This window comes from Aquarana catesbeiana, linkage group LG09 (genome assembly GCF_042186555.1).
Source record: "Aquarana catesbeiana isolate 2022-GZ linkage group LG09, ASM4218655v1, whole genome shotgun sequence".
Lineage (NCBI taxonomy): Eukaryota > Metazoa > Chordata > Amphibia > Anura > Ranidae > Aquarana > Aquarana catesbeiana.
In genome coordinates, this window is record NC_133332.1 from 239895983 (window position 1) to 239909087 (window position 13105).

At 40.6% G+C, this 13105-nt stretch overlaps 1 protein-coding gene across 7 annotated transcripts in view; it reads right to left on the reverse strand.

The window, feature by feature from the left end:
• LOC141108427 (caM kinase-like vesicle-associated protein) overlaps positions 1-13105 on the reverse strand; it is a 140704-nt gene that overhangs the window by 5483 nt on the left and 122116 nt on the right. The gene's annotated exons all lie outside the window — the stretch shown is intronic.

The window sequence follows — 13105 nt, forward strand, 5'->3', positions numbered from 1 at the left end:
AGAAGAAATTCCATAGTAACAAAATGTGGAACAAATAAGCTTATACTGGAACTATACTGCTGAATATATAAATCATCTTGCTGAATACTTGAATTAGATTGCATTATATCGCTAAAACATTTGAATTATTTTGCTGAGCACCTGGGCCCCCATGCACACGGGCTGCTGGAAAAGCGCTGTGAAGACGCCGGTGTCTTTGCAGTGACTTTTTTTTTTTTTTAACTTTTTCCAGCTTTTTTTCAGCATTTTTGCAATAGCGTTTTTGAGCGTTTTTGAGCCTTTTTTTTTTTTTTTTTTTTTTTTTTTTTTTTCCAGCTTAAGAACGCTTAAACAATTGAACAGCACTAAGGAATGCTTAATGTATTTAAGGTAGTAACATAACTTCTGGAAAACGGGGACCACTCATATCTCATTAATTTATTTCTATTATTGGATTGTGGGGAGGATGCCGGGTATGAGAACGGAATAAAAGAAATATTAGTAAAAATAAGTCAATTTAAAAAGGCTGGGAGATTTTTTCATCATTAAGAAATCCCAATCAAGGGGTATTCTGGAAGGCAGCTTTGAAGATCTTATAAATCCAGCCATAGAAACAAACATGAAGGGGAAAACAACAAGAAGTGCGGGAGCAATACCGAAATCACCTAGGACCAGCCTAGGCCCAAGTCCAGGCCCTATGAACAGGTATATACAGCAAGGAATCGGAGAAGGAGAGAAACAAGTGGGTTCAAAGGGCAGACAAATAGATACAAAAGAGAAGGACAACAAGGATAAAAAAGGCCAGTATAAAGTACAAACAGAAACCAGCCACCTCTCAGAACCCAGAATGGAGCCAGAAATGGGAGAGGAAGACAGAGGAAAGGAGGAAGGACAACAAGGGCCACAGTTGCCAACAAAACAGGATATGGAAAAAATGTTTGCGGCACTAGAGAATTCCCTAAAAGCAGAGATGTCAACACTCCATAAAGATATGGGATATATGTTAAACAGAGTGGAAGAAGTAGAGATCAAAGTAGACCTACATCAAAAAAACATAAAGGAACTAGAAGATGAAATAAAGAAATTAAAACGGGAACAACAGGAACAATCATATAAAATAGAAGAGCAAGAAAATAGAGATAAAAAGAAAAACTTGAGAATACGTGGGTTACCGGAAACAGAACAAGCAGAAAATCTAATAGAAAAAATGAACAATCTCTTCAACCAAATCTTGGGAAAGGAAACAACTAACACAATAGGAATAGAAAGTGTCTTTCGAGTAAAAAAACCTCAAAGGTTTGCAAGGGAAACACCTAGAGATGTAATCGTACGCTTTGAAAAATGGGAAGAAAAAAAACAGATCTGGATAAACCTAAAGAGGAAAACACAAATAGAGTTTGCGGGAGGTAAATTACAAATATTTCAAGACTTATCTCAAGAAACGTTGAAAAGACGACGGATACTAAAGCCATTATTAGAAATCCTCCGGGAGCAAGAAATTCAATACAACTGGGGTTTTCCAGCATGTCTAATAGCAAGGAAAAACGGAATAAGTGCGAGGCTAAGACATGTGGAGGAGATTCCGGACTTTTGCAACAAACTAGAAATCCCCTCCCCAGAACTGGAAAAATACGCAAATAGTCAGGAGCGAATAACGGCAAGAGATGACCTACAGTGGCAAGTAAATTCAAGGATCAGACATCAAGATGTGGACTCTCGAGGAAATTAATATCTAAGAAAATACCACACAACGGTGCAAGGGGCCTTAGAGTGGAAAGGGGGGGGGGGGGCTGGGGTTGATGGGATGGGAAAAAAAGGAAAGTGAAAGGATTGGTAAAACACAACAAAAACGCAGGGAGAGGGAGACAGGGACTCACGGAGTGGACAGGGGGTCGCCCTATTAGTGCTTAGGCAGGGGGGTAATAGGGTGTCTTACAGAGCTCCGCCTCACAATAAATAGAGCAGAGGGGGCAGAGCGTGCCCCACAAAACAAAGTAAAATGCTCTCAGCTCTAGAGAATATGGGGGTAAAAAACCCATATCAGAAAAAAGGGAGGGGGAGGGTGGGAGGAGGGAGGGGAGGGGGAGGGAGGGTGGGGAGGGAGAGGTCTGAGTCACATGAGTGGTTACATAGGCACACCTATTCTGAGACAAGAGATGAGGAGACCCCGTGCGTCCGCTGGGTGTCCCCTCCATCCGGTCTCCTAGGGGGACCGCGTGGGGGGGAGGGCCGGAGGACGGGCGGGGAAGAAAAGGCACAAGAATGGAAAATGTAAACAGCATAAAAATAATCTCTTACAATGTCCGAGGACTAAATTCCCCAGGGAAGAGAAATATCATCCTCCGAGAACTAGAAAAAAGTAAAGCAGAAATAATTTTCCTACAGGAGACGCATATAACCCAAAACTCAAGTGCCAAAATTTATTCAAGAAACATACCAACATGGTATCAAGGAGACTCGCCAATAAGAAGGGCCAAAGGAGTAGCCATCGGTATAGGGAAAAATGTACGTTTTCTAATAGATCAAAGGAAAATAGACCCGGAGGGTCGATATCTTTTTATTACAGGAACTATACATGGGGTAAAATATACATTGGCCAATGTCTACTGTCCTAATAAGAACCCTAAAAAATATTTGATAGATATAATTAAAATACTAATGGAATTCAAGCAAGGGAAATTAATACTAGCTGGAGACTTCAACTTCAGCATGGATAATAAAATGGACAGTACCTCAAGAGTAAGGGACAAAGAGGTAAATCAACTAAAGAAATTAAAAAGAACATTATATGAACAACAACTAATAGACCCTTGGAGAATTCAGCACCCCAGCACAAAGGACTACACATTCTACTCAACAGTACACAAAATTTACTCCAGATTGGATTACATCATGGTCGAACATAGAAACTTGGAAGAAATAGAAGAAACAAAAATAGGCATAATAACCGCCTCAGATCACAGCCCAGTAATCTTGAGAATGAAAATAAAAGGAGAAGTCCTTGAAAGGGGTCCATGGAGAATCAACGAAACTTTATTAGAAGACAGTGAGACCGAAATAAGCATCATAGAAGAAATTAAAAGATATTTTGAAGAAAACGATACACCAGAAGTATCGAAAGCAACAATATGGGAGGCGCATAAATCTGTTATTAGGGGCAAGTTAATAGCTATAGGGGCAAGAAAAAAACAGGAAAGGAAAACAAACATGCAACAAATAATTAAAGAAATTTATGAATTGGAACGAAAACACAAAATCTTCGGCCTACTATCTCAAAAGAGAGAGCAATTAAAAGACTGGATGGAACAAGAAGAAAGGAAGGACTACAACAGAGTAGTACAAGAAAAATATAAATGGGCTAATAAACCAGGAAAATACCTAGCAAATCTGGTAAAAAAAAAGAAGTCTTTGAATTACATTGAGAAGATCAAAAATGAAAAAGGAGAAGTGGTAAATAAAACCACAGATATAGCGATAACATTTCAAAAGTACTTCAGCTCCCTTTATGCAATAAAAGGACAGGAAAGTTGGAAAGAAGCGAATACAAGAACAAAGAAGATACAAGAATATTTAAAAAAAGCAAACTTACCAAAACTAAAAATAGACCAACTAGAAGAATTGGAAAAAAATATTACGCATGAAGAGGTAAAACTGGCATTAAAGGAAACTCCCGTAGGAAAAAGCCCAGGACCAGACGGGTTTACGGTCAAATACTATAAAAAATTTGAAGAACAGCTGACTCCAAAACTATTAGAATATATGAATTCCTTAGGGGAAGATGAAGAAATAAGAAGTGAATCGTTATTAGCTCATATTACAATACTACCAAAAGAAGGGAAAGACAAAGTTAACTGCTCAAGCTACAGGCCAATAGCCCTATTGAACGCTGATACGAAGCTGTACTCCAAGATCCTGGCCACTAGGATAAAAAAACTAATCCCACTGTGGATCAACCCGGACCAAACTGGTTTTGTCCCGGGGAGAGAGGGGCGGGACAACAGCCTAAAATCATTATTGATGTTGCACAAGAAGGTGCAGAATGAGACCCCAGTTCTATTCCTGTCATTGGATGCAGAAAAAGCATTTGACAGGGTAGACTGGGGTTTCATGATGGATACATTGCGGCACTTGGGTATTGGGACAAAAATGATGAAGTGGATAACAAATTTGTATAATGGCCCGACAGCAGTCGTAAAAGTAAACGGTAGACTCTCTCCAAAAATTAAGATGCACAATGGAACACGGCAAGGCTGTCCACTGTCTCCACTATTATATGTATTGGCCTTAGAACCACTATTAGTAACACTCCGGAATAACAAAGAGGTAGAAGGAGCGAAACTAGGAGGAAAAGAGCATAAGATCGCTGCCTACGCGGACGACATCTTGATGTACGTATCCAACCCAAGAGTGTCACTCCCAAACATACTGAAAGAAATTAAAAAATACGGAGAACTGTCAAACTTCAAAATTAATCCAATAAAAACGGAAATATTAAACATAGGTCTAGAGGAAAAGGAAGTTCAGTTTTTACAAAAAGAATTCCCATTCACTTGGGTAAAAGAACTCAATTACCTTGGAATTAAAATAACTCCTAGAGTCGAAAAAATTTATCAGGCAAACTTTATTCCACTGATCAATGAGGTCAAAGAAGAAATGAAAAAGTTAAGAATACAGCCACTTTCATGGATTGGAAGAATAAATATGTTTAAGATGACGATATTACCTAAAATAAATTACAGATTACAGATGTTACCAGTAAAAATCCCGCAGAGCTTTTTTAAAATAATTAAAACAATCCTGCTAAAATACATATGGCTTAATAAAAAACCAAGAATTAAATACACGCTGATCACAAGGAAAAAGGAGCATGGGGGTCTTGCCGTCCCAGATATAAGTAGGTACTATAAAGCCATAGTTTTAACACGAATGTTAGAGTGGACAAATGAGAAAAATGAAAAAAAATGGGTGGAAATGGAAAACACAATAAGTGGAGCCACACTACATAAGAATATTTGGATTCCACGGAAATATAGAATATTGGACACCGACACGCACGAAATAACAAAAAATGTATTTAAAATTTGGGACACCATTCACTTAAAGAATGAATGGAAATATAATTCACCACTATTAGCACTCACAGGATCAAATCTCTTCACCCCTGGGAGGGAAATATTTGAAATTCAAGGAATAGGTAACCCACGACTGAAAGATATCACTAGAAATGGCAAAATAAGAACACGAGTAGAAATAGAGGAAAGGAATGGATGGAAGATGAATGAATGGAATTATATTCAAATAAGGCACCTAGTAAGCACAATACCACACCCACTGAGAGATGAAACAAAATTAACTGCACTGGAAAAGCTATGTAGCAATGAAACACCATTAAAAAACGGAACATCAAAAATTTATAGTATACTGACAGATTTGGAAGCACAAGAAAGACCAGAATATATAAATCAATGGGAAAAAGAAATGAATTTAAAAATAGATAACCAAAAAGTGGAAAAAATGATAGAAATGGGATATAATAAGGCCTGGGACATGAAGACCATAGAAATGAATTATAAACTAGTATCAAGATGGTATATGACCCCAGTAAGAATACACAGATTCCATCAAGATAGAACCTCCTTGTGTTGGAGAAAATGTGGCCAAATAGCAACGATCATACACATATGGTGGGAATGCCCAATAATAATGGAGTACTGGAAGGAAGTGTTAAACAACATAAAGGAAATAACTGGAGAAGAAATAGAACAAAATATTTGGACATGCCTCTTCCATATCTACAATAAACCTAAGAAACAATATAGAAAATCAATAATACCTAACCTCCTGAATGCGGCCAAGGCCTTAATTCCCAAGAATTGGCTAAAAAGTGGAAAACCAGACATTAGAAACTGGCTAAAGGAAATAGATTATCACTACAAAATGGAAGGAGGAGAGAAAGGGGATAATAGTAGATGGGAAAGTTGGAAAAACTACAAAGTCTCGGATATTTATTTAGATAGGATAAAAGAAAGAACAGGTGCAGAGCCAAGTGGATAAATAAATAACATAAAGGAACGGACCAGACACAGGGGAGGGGGAGGGGGGGTGGGGGGAAATAAGAGGAACTGAGAGAGAATAAGATAATAATAGGGTTTATAATTATAGAAGGCGGTTTGTCGCCGGTTTTTAAAAATATTTAAGAATATCCTAGAAGGGAAAAATAATAAAGATGTGACGGAAACAATCCACAATGATGTGAAAAAGGAGAAGAGATAAAGTTTGACACATAAAGTTGAAATAATGTCTCTTGGAAAATTTTCGCTGAAGTGGAAAAAAAAAAAAAAAAAAAACTCAATTTTAGTCATACATTTAGGCCAAAATGTATTCAACCACATGTCTTTGGTAAAAAAAATGTCAATAAGCGTATATTTATTGGTTTGCGCAAAAGTTATAGCGCCTACAAACTAGGGTACATTTTCTGGAATTTACACAGCCTTTAATTTATGACTGCCTATGTCATTTCTTGAGGTGCTAAAATGGCAGGGCAGTACAAAACCCCCCCAAATGACCCCATTTTGGAAAGTAGACACCCCAAGGAAATTGCTGAGAGGCATAATGAGCCCATTGAATATTATTTTTTTTGTCCCAAGTGATTGAATAATGACAAAAAAAAAAAAAAATGTACAAAAAGTTGTCACTAAATGATATATTGCTCACACAGGCCATGGGCATATGTGGAATTGCACCCCAAAATACATTTAGCTGCTTCTCCTGAGTATGGGGATACCATATGTGTAGGGCTTTTTGGGAGCCTAGCTGCGTACGGGCCCCGAAAACCAAGCACCGCCTTCAGGATTCCTAAGGGCATAAATTTTTTATTTCACTCCTCACTACCTATCACAGTTTTGAAGGCCATAAAATGCCAAGGTGGCACACCCCCCCCCCCCCAAATGACCCCATTTTGGAAAGTAGACACCCCAAGCTATTTGCTGAGAGGCATGTTGAATCTATGGAATATTTTATATTTTGACACAAGTTGCAGGAAAATTACAAACATTTTTTTTTTGTACAAAGTTGTCACTAAATGATATATTGCTCAAACATGCCATGGGCATCTGTCGAATTACACCCCAAAATACATTCTGCTGCTTCTCCTGAGTACGGGGATACCACATGTGTGGGACTTTTTGGGAGCCTAGCCGCGTACGGGGCCCCCAAAACCAAGCACCGCCTTCAGGATTTCTAAGGGCGTAAATTTTTGATTTCACTCCTCACTACCTATCACAGTTTTGAAGGCCATAAAATGCCAAGATGGCACACCCCCCCCCCCTAAATTACCCCATTTTGGAAAGTAGACACCCCAAGCTATTTGCTGAGAGGCATGTTGAGTCCATGGAATATTTTATATTTTGACACAAGTTGCGGGAAAATTACAAACTTTTTTTTTTGCACAAAGTTGTCACTAAATGATATATTGCTCACACAGGCCATGGGCATATGTGGAATTGCACCCCAAAATACATTCTGCTGCTTCTCCTGAGTACGGGGATACCACATGTGTGGGACTTTTTGGGAGCCTAGCCGCGTACGGGGCCCCGAAACCAATCACCACCTTCAGGATTTCTAAGGGCGTAAATTTTTGATTTCACTCCTCACTACCTATCACAGTTTTGAAGGCCATAAAATGCCAAGGTGGCACAACCCCCCCCCCCCCCCAAATGACCCCATTTTGGAAAGTAGACGCTCCAAGCTATTTGCTGAGAGACATGTTGAGTCCATGGAATGTTTTATATTTTGACACAAGTTGCGGGAAAGTGACAAATGTTTTTTTTTTTCTTTTTTTGCACAAAGTTGACACTAAATGATATATTGCTCAAACATGCCATGGGCATATGTAGAATTACACCCCAAAATACATTCTGCTGCTTCTCCTGAGTATGGGGATACCACATGTGTGGGACTTTTTGGGAGCCTAGCTGCAGACGGGGCCCCGAAATCCAATCACCGCCTTCAGAATTTCTAAGGGCGTAAATTTTTGATTCACTCCTCACTACCTATCACAGTTTCGAAGGCCATAAAATGCCACGATAGCACAAACCCCCCCCCCCCCCCCGAAATGACCCCATTTTGGAAAGTAGACACCCCAAGCTATTTGCTGAGAGGCATGGTGAGTATTTTGCAGCTCTCATTTGTTTTTAAAGAAGAAAAAGAAGGAAAAGAAAAAATCTCAGCAAATAGCTTGGGGTGTCTACTTTCCAAAATAGGTTCATTTGGGGGGGGGGGGGGGTTGTGCCACCTGGGCATTCCATGGCCTCCGAAACTGTGATAGGCAGTAAAGAGTGAAATCAAAAATGTATGCCCCAAGAAAGCCTGAAGGCGGTGCTTGGTTTTCGGGGTCCCGTACGCGGCTAGGCTCCCAAAAAGTCTCACACATGTGGTATCCCCGTTCTCAGGAGAAGCAACAGAATGTATTTTGGGATGTACATTCACATATTCCCATGGCATGTTTGAGCAATATATCATTTAGTGACAACTTTATGGAAAAAAAAAAATGTGTCTTTTTCCTGCAACTTGTGTCACAATATAAAATATTCCATGGACTCGACATGCCTCTCAGCAAATAGCTTGGGGTATCTACTTTCCAAAATGGGGTAATTTGTGGGGGTTTTGAACTGTCCTGGCATTTTATGCACAACATTTAGAAACTTATGTCACACATCACCCACTCTTCTAACCACTTGAAGACAAAGCCCTTTCTGACAGTTTTTGTTTACATGAAAAAATTATTTTTTTTGCAAGAAAATTACTTTGAACCCCCAAACATTATATATTTTTTAAAGCAAATGCCCTACAGATTAAAATGGTGGGTGTTTCATTTTTTTTTCACACAGTATTTGCGCAGCGATTTTTCAAACGCATTTTTTTGGGAAAAAACACACTTTTTTAAATTTTAATGCACTAAAACACACTATATTGCCCAAATGTTTGATGAAATAAAAAAGATGATCTTAGGCCGAGTACATGGATACCAAACATGACATGCTTTAAAATTGCGCACAAACGTGCAGTGGCAACAAACTAAATACATTTTTAAAAGCCTTTAAAAGCCTTTACAGGTTACCACTTTAGATTTACTTTTGATCTGACCTTCGCGGTGATACCTCACATGCATGGTGCAATTGCTGTTTACATTTGATGCCAGACCGACGCTTGCGTTCGCCTTTGCGCGAGAGCAGGGGGGGACAGGGGTGCTTTTTTTTTTTCTTTATTATTTTTTTGCTTTTTTATCTTATTTTTAAACTGTTCCTTTCATTTTTTTTAAACCATTTTTATTGTTATCTCAGGGAATGTAAATATCCCCTATGATAGCAATAGGTAGTGACAGGTACTCTTTTTTGAAAAAATTGGGGTCTATTAGACCCTAGATATCTCCTCTGCCCTCAAAGCATCTGACCACACCAAGATCGGTGTGATAAAATGCTTTCCCAATTTCCCAATGGCGCTGTTTACATCCGGCGAAATCTAAGTCATGAAATGCTCGTAGCTTCCGGTTTCTTAGGCCATAGAAATGGCTGAATCACCGGCTGCATTCTCAGGTTCCCTGTTGGGACAGGAGAGCCAGAGAAAAACATGGAAGATGATGGGGGGGGACATTCCCTCCCACTGCTTGTAAAAGCAGTCTAGAGGCTAATTAGCCGCTAGGATTGCTTTTACATGAAAGCCGACCGCTGGCTCAAAAGAATGATACCTAAACCTCCAGGCATCATTCTTATATAACCACTCAAAGTCCAGCAACATACCAGTACGTTGCTGATCCTTGTTGGGCATATATTGTAAACTTTTTTTTCATGCAGCCTGTGGGCTGAACGAAAAAAAGAGATTGATCGGTGGGTATGCCCACCATTAGAATACCTCCCTTCATCCACCCACTTCTAATGATGGGCATACATGCACCGTATATATATGCCGAAGCATGGGGGCATCCTCCCGCAAAAGTTAGGAGTAAATTGCTCCTCCGCCCTCTGCTGCCCCCATGCTTCGGCATATATGCTGAAGTATGTAACTGTGGTGGTGAAATCACCTCTGACAGCGCTGGAGTCACGGCTTTATGCATCGTGGGAGCAAAAAACAGTAAAGTATAAAAAAATTGCATATCTGAAAAGCAAACATGGTAAAACATAATAACAATAAAACATTGCAGAATAGAATACAGTAAAAAAGAGCAGAACAATAGAGAGAGAATATAGAGAGAGATAGAACAATAAAACAACAACTATTTTATTATTTTTTGTGTTTCTATTTTTTTTACTTTTTTTTTTTACAATTTTTTTTGTAACTATAACTTTTGTAACTGGTTCGGGTCTCTCAAAATGCGATGGCATCTTGGGAGACCCTATGTTAGTGTGCCTAGTCTGTGCAGTGCTGTACCCTACGCTAATACTCAACTAGTGAATGGTAGCGTTCAAAACATTCACCAATGCAAAGACCAGGATTGTCAGGACAGGAGGGACAATAATACAGGTGTCATGCCTATATCCGTGCTTGCTGCAGACACGACATCTTCTTTGGGGGGCTCGTTGGGTAGGGGTCCTCGAGAGGACATACGGAAAATGCCTCTCATGCAGCCGGCTTACTGCATTTGGTTGGAGAAGATGAGGTGCAGCACCGTCTGGAAACAGAAGGGCTCTGACGATCTCTTCCTGGAATTTAAGGAAGGATCCAGTCCGTCCTAAAGCTCTGTATAGCACATGAGCGTTCAGCAAAGCCAATTGAAATAAATAAACAGACACTTTTTTGTACCAGCGTCTAGCCTTACGGGCAACTAGGTACGGCGCCAACAACTGGTCGTTGAGGTCCACCCCTCTCATGTTAAGATTATATTCGTGGACACAGAGGGGTTTCTCCACAACACCAGTCGCCGTAGTAATTTGGACCGTCGTGTCTGCATGAAGGGAGGTAAGAATGAAAACATTCTTATTATCCCTCCACTTCATAGCGAGCAAGTTATTACACTTCAAGCAGGCTCTCTCCCCCAGCCTAAGATGGGAATCTACAAGCCGCTGGGGAAAGCCCGGCGATTAGATTGCACGGTGCCACATGCTCCAATTTGATGATCAAACAGGTGACTAAAAAGTGGCACGCTCGTGTAATAATTGTCCACGTACAAGTGGTACCCCTTTCCGAATAAGAGTGACACCAAGTCCCACACAATCTTGCCAGCGCTTCCTATGTAGTCAGGGCAGTTTGTCCGCTCTACGTGACTATCTTTGCCCTCGTAAACCATAAAACTATATGTATAGCCTGTGGCCCTGTCACAGAGCTTATACATCTTGACCCCGTATCTGGCACGCTTGCTGGGAAGGTACTGTTTGAATGACAAGTGGCCAGAAAATTAAATCAGGGACTCATCAACGCAGACAACTTGATGGGGAGTAAACAATTCTGCAAAACGTTGGTTGAAGTGGTTTACGAGGGGCCAAATTTTGTAGAGCCGATCGTATTCAGGGTCTCCACGAGGACAACAGAGTTCATTGTTGTTGAAGTGCATGAACCGCAAAATCTGCTCGTATCGTGCCCTGGCCATGGAGGCAGAGAACACGGGCATATGGTAAATTGGGTCAATGGACCAATATGACCGCAACTCACTCTTTTTATTTATGCCCATGTTGAGGGAAAGGCCCAGAAAGATCTTAAATTCGGAAACCGTAATTGGTTTCCAATCTCTGGCAAGGGAGGACTGGGGAATAGTGGCGATGTGTTGACCAGCGTACAAATTGCTTTGGTCCACAACAGATCTATAGAGATCTTCGGTGAAAAACAGCGAATAAAAATCCAGTGACCTAAAATCGACTGTTTCCACCTGAATGCCGGGTTGGCCAGTGAATGGGGGAAGTACGGGTGCTGCAGAAGTGGTGGGTTCCCAATTCGGATTGGCGAATGCAGCAGGAAGGGCACTATGGGCACAATGGGCCTGTGTTCGTCTTCTTGGTGGCAGCGGGACACTACTTGTGCTTGCCACCTCGCCAGCTTGAACTGCACTTATGGGACTCGCCACGTCACCAAGTGTTACAGCAGTGCTGGATGTACGACCAGGGTGTACTAGGCCGCTGGTGCTTGCCAGTTCACCAGAAGGAATAGCGGTGCTAGTACTTCCCTGCTCCATACGAGGGACCTGCGGTTCTTGCACATCAAGGACAGAAGAAGAAGTTCGGGGTCTGGTATGCCTGACCTTGGCAGGGACCACAATTCCGTCGTCAGAGCTATCTGTCATGGAGCCGCTGTCCTCTACAGGATCGTATTCTGAGCCTGAATCTGACAGATGAGTGACTTCCTCTTCACTATCTTTTACACTATCGTGTGACCGTGTGTATGCAAGACCGCTTGAGCGGAATTCCGCCAGAGTTCTGTCGGAGAAACCTTTTTCCGACGGCAAATACCGGTCGTGTGTACAGGGCTTTAGGCTTCATGTACACGGGACGTTGTTCAACCTCTCCTGAACGATTTAACTTGACAGCTAGAAACTGGTGTCTAAAAACGGCCGTTTAACCGCGTTCGAAAATTTGTTTTTTTATAAACGACCCTGTGTACATGTACTGATGAGATAACATAGAGGAGAGTTCAGGAGCAGTTGAAAAAAATGCCCAACTGCTCCTAAATGTCCGTTTACCAGCAGCAGTGTACATGAGGCCTTAGCTTTGCTAGTAGTTGGCCAAGTTAACACTGGTATTGATATGCCAGGACTTTCTGTTAATTCTAGACATGTCCTGGCCAACAAGACATCATCATTTTTTCAAACAATGATGGTTTGCATATTCCCACACTTGTATCTATGAGTCATATCAAAATTAATTTTACTATATTCATTATTATTATGTCAGGAAAGAAGAAATAAAAAATTAAAAATGTGAAGGCTTTTTTTTTTAATTTTTCCCCAAATCCCTAGAATCAGTAACCATAGCCTTGAATTGAGCTTGTCATTAACTAAAGAGAGTAAAGTATCTGACATTTTAGAGGATCCTGTGTGGGCAGCTCACAGTGTCCAATAATAAGCAGACTTACCAAGACTGTAGCACTATATCTAGTGACAGGCTCACTCTAAACATAACCATATTCAAAACCAGCCTTTTTC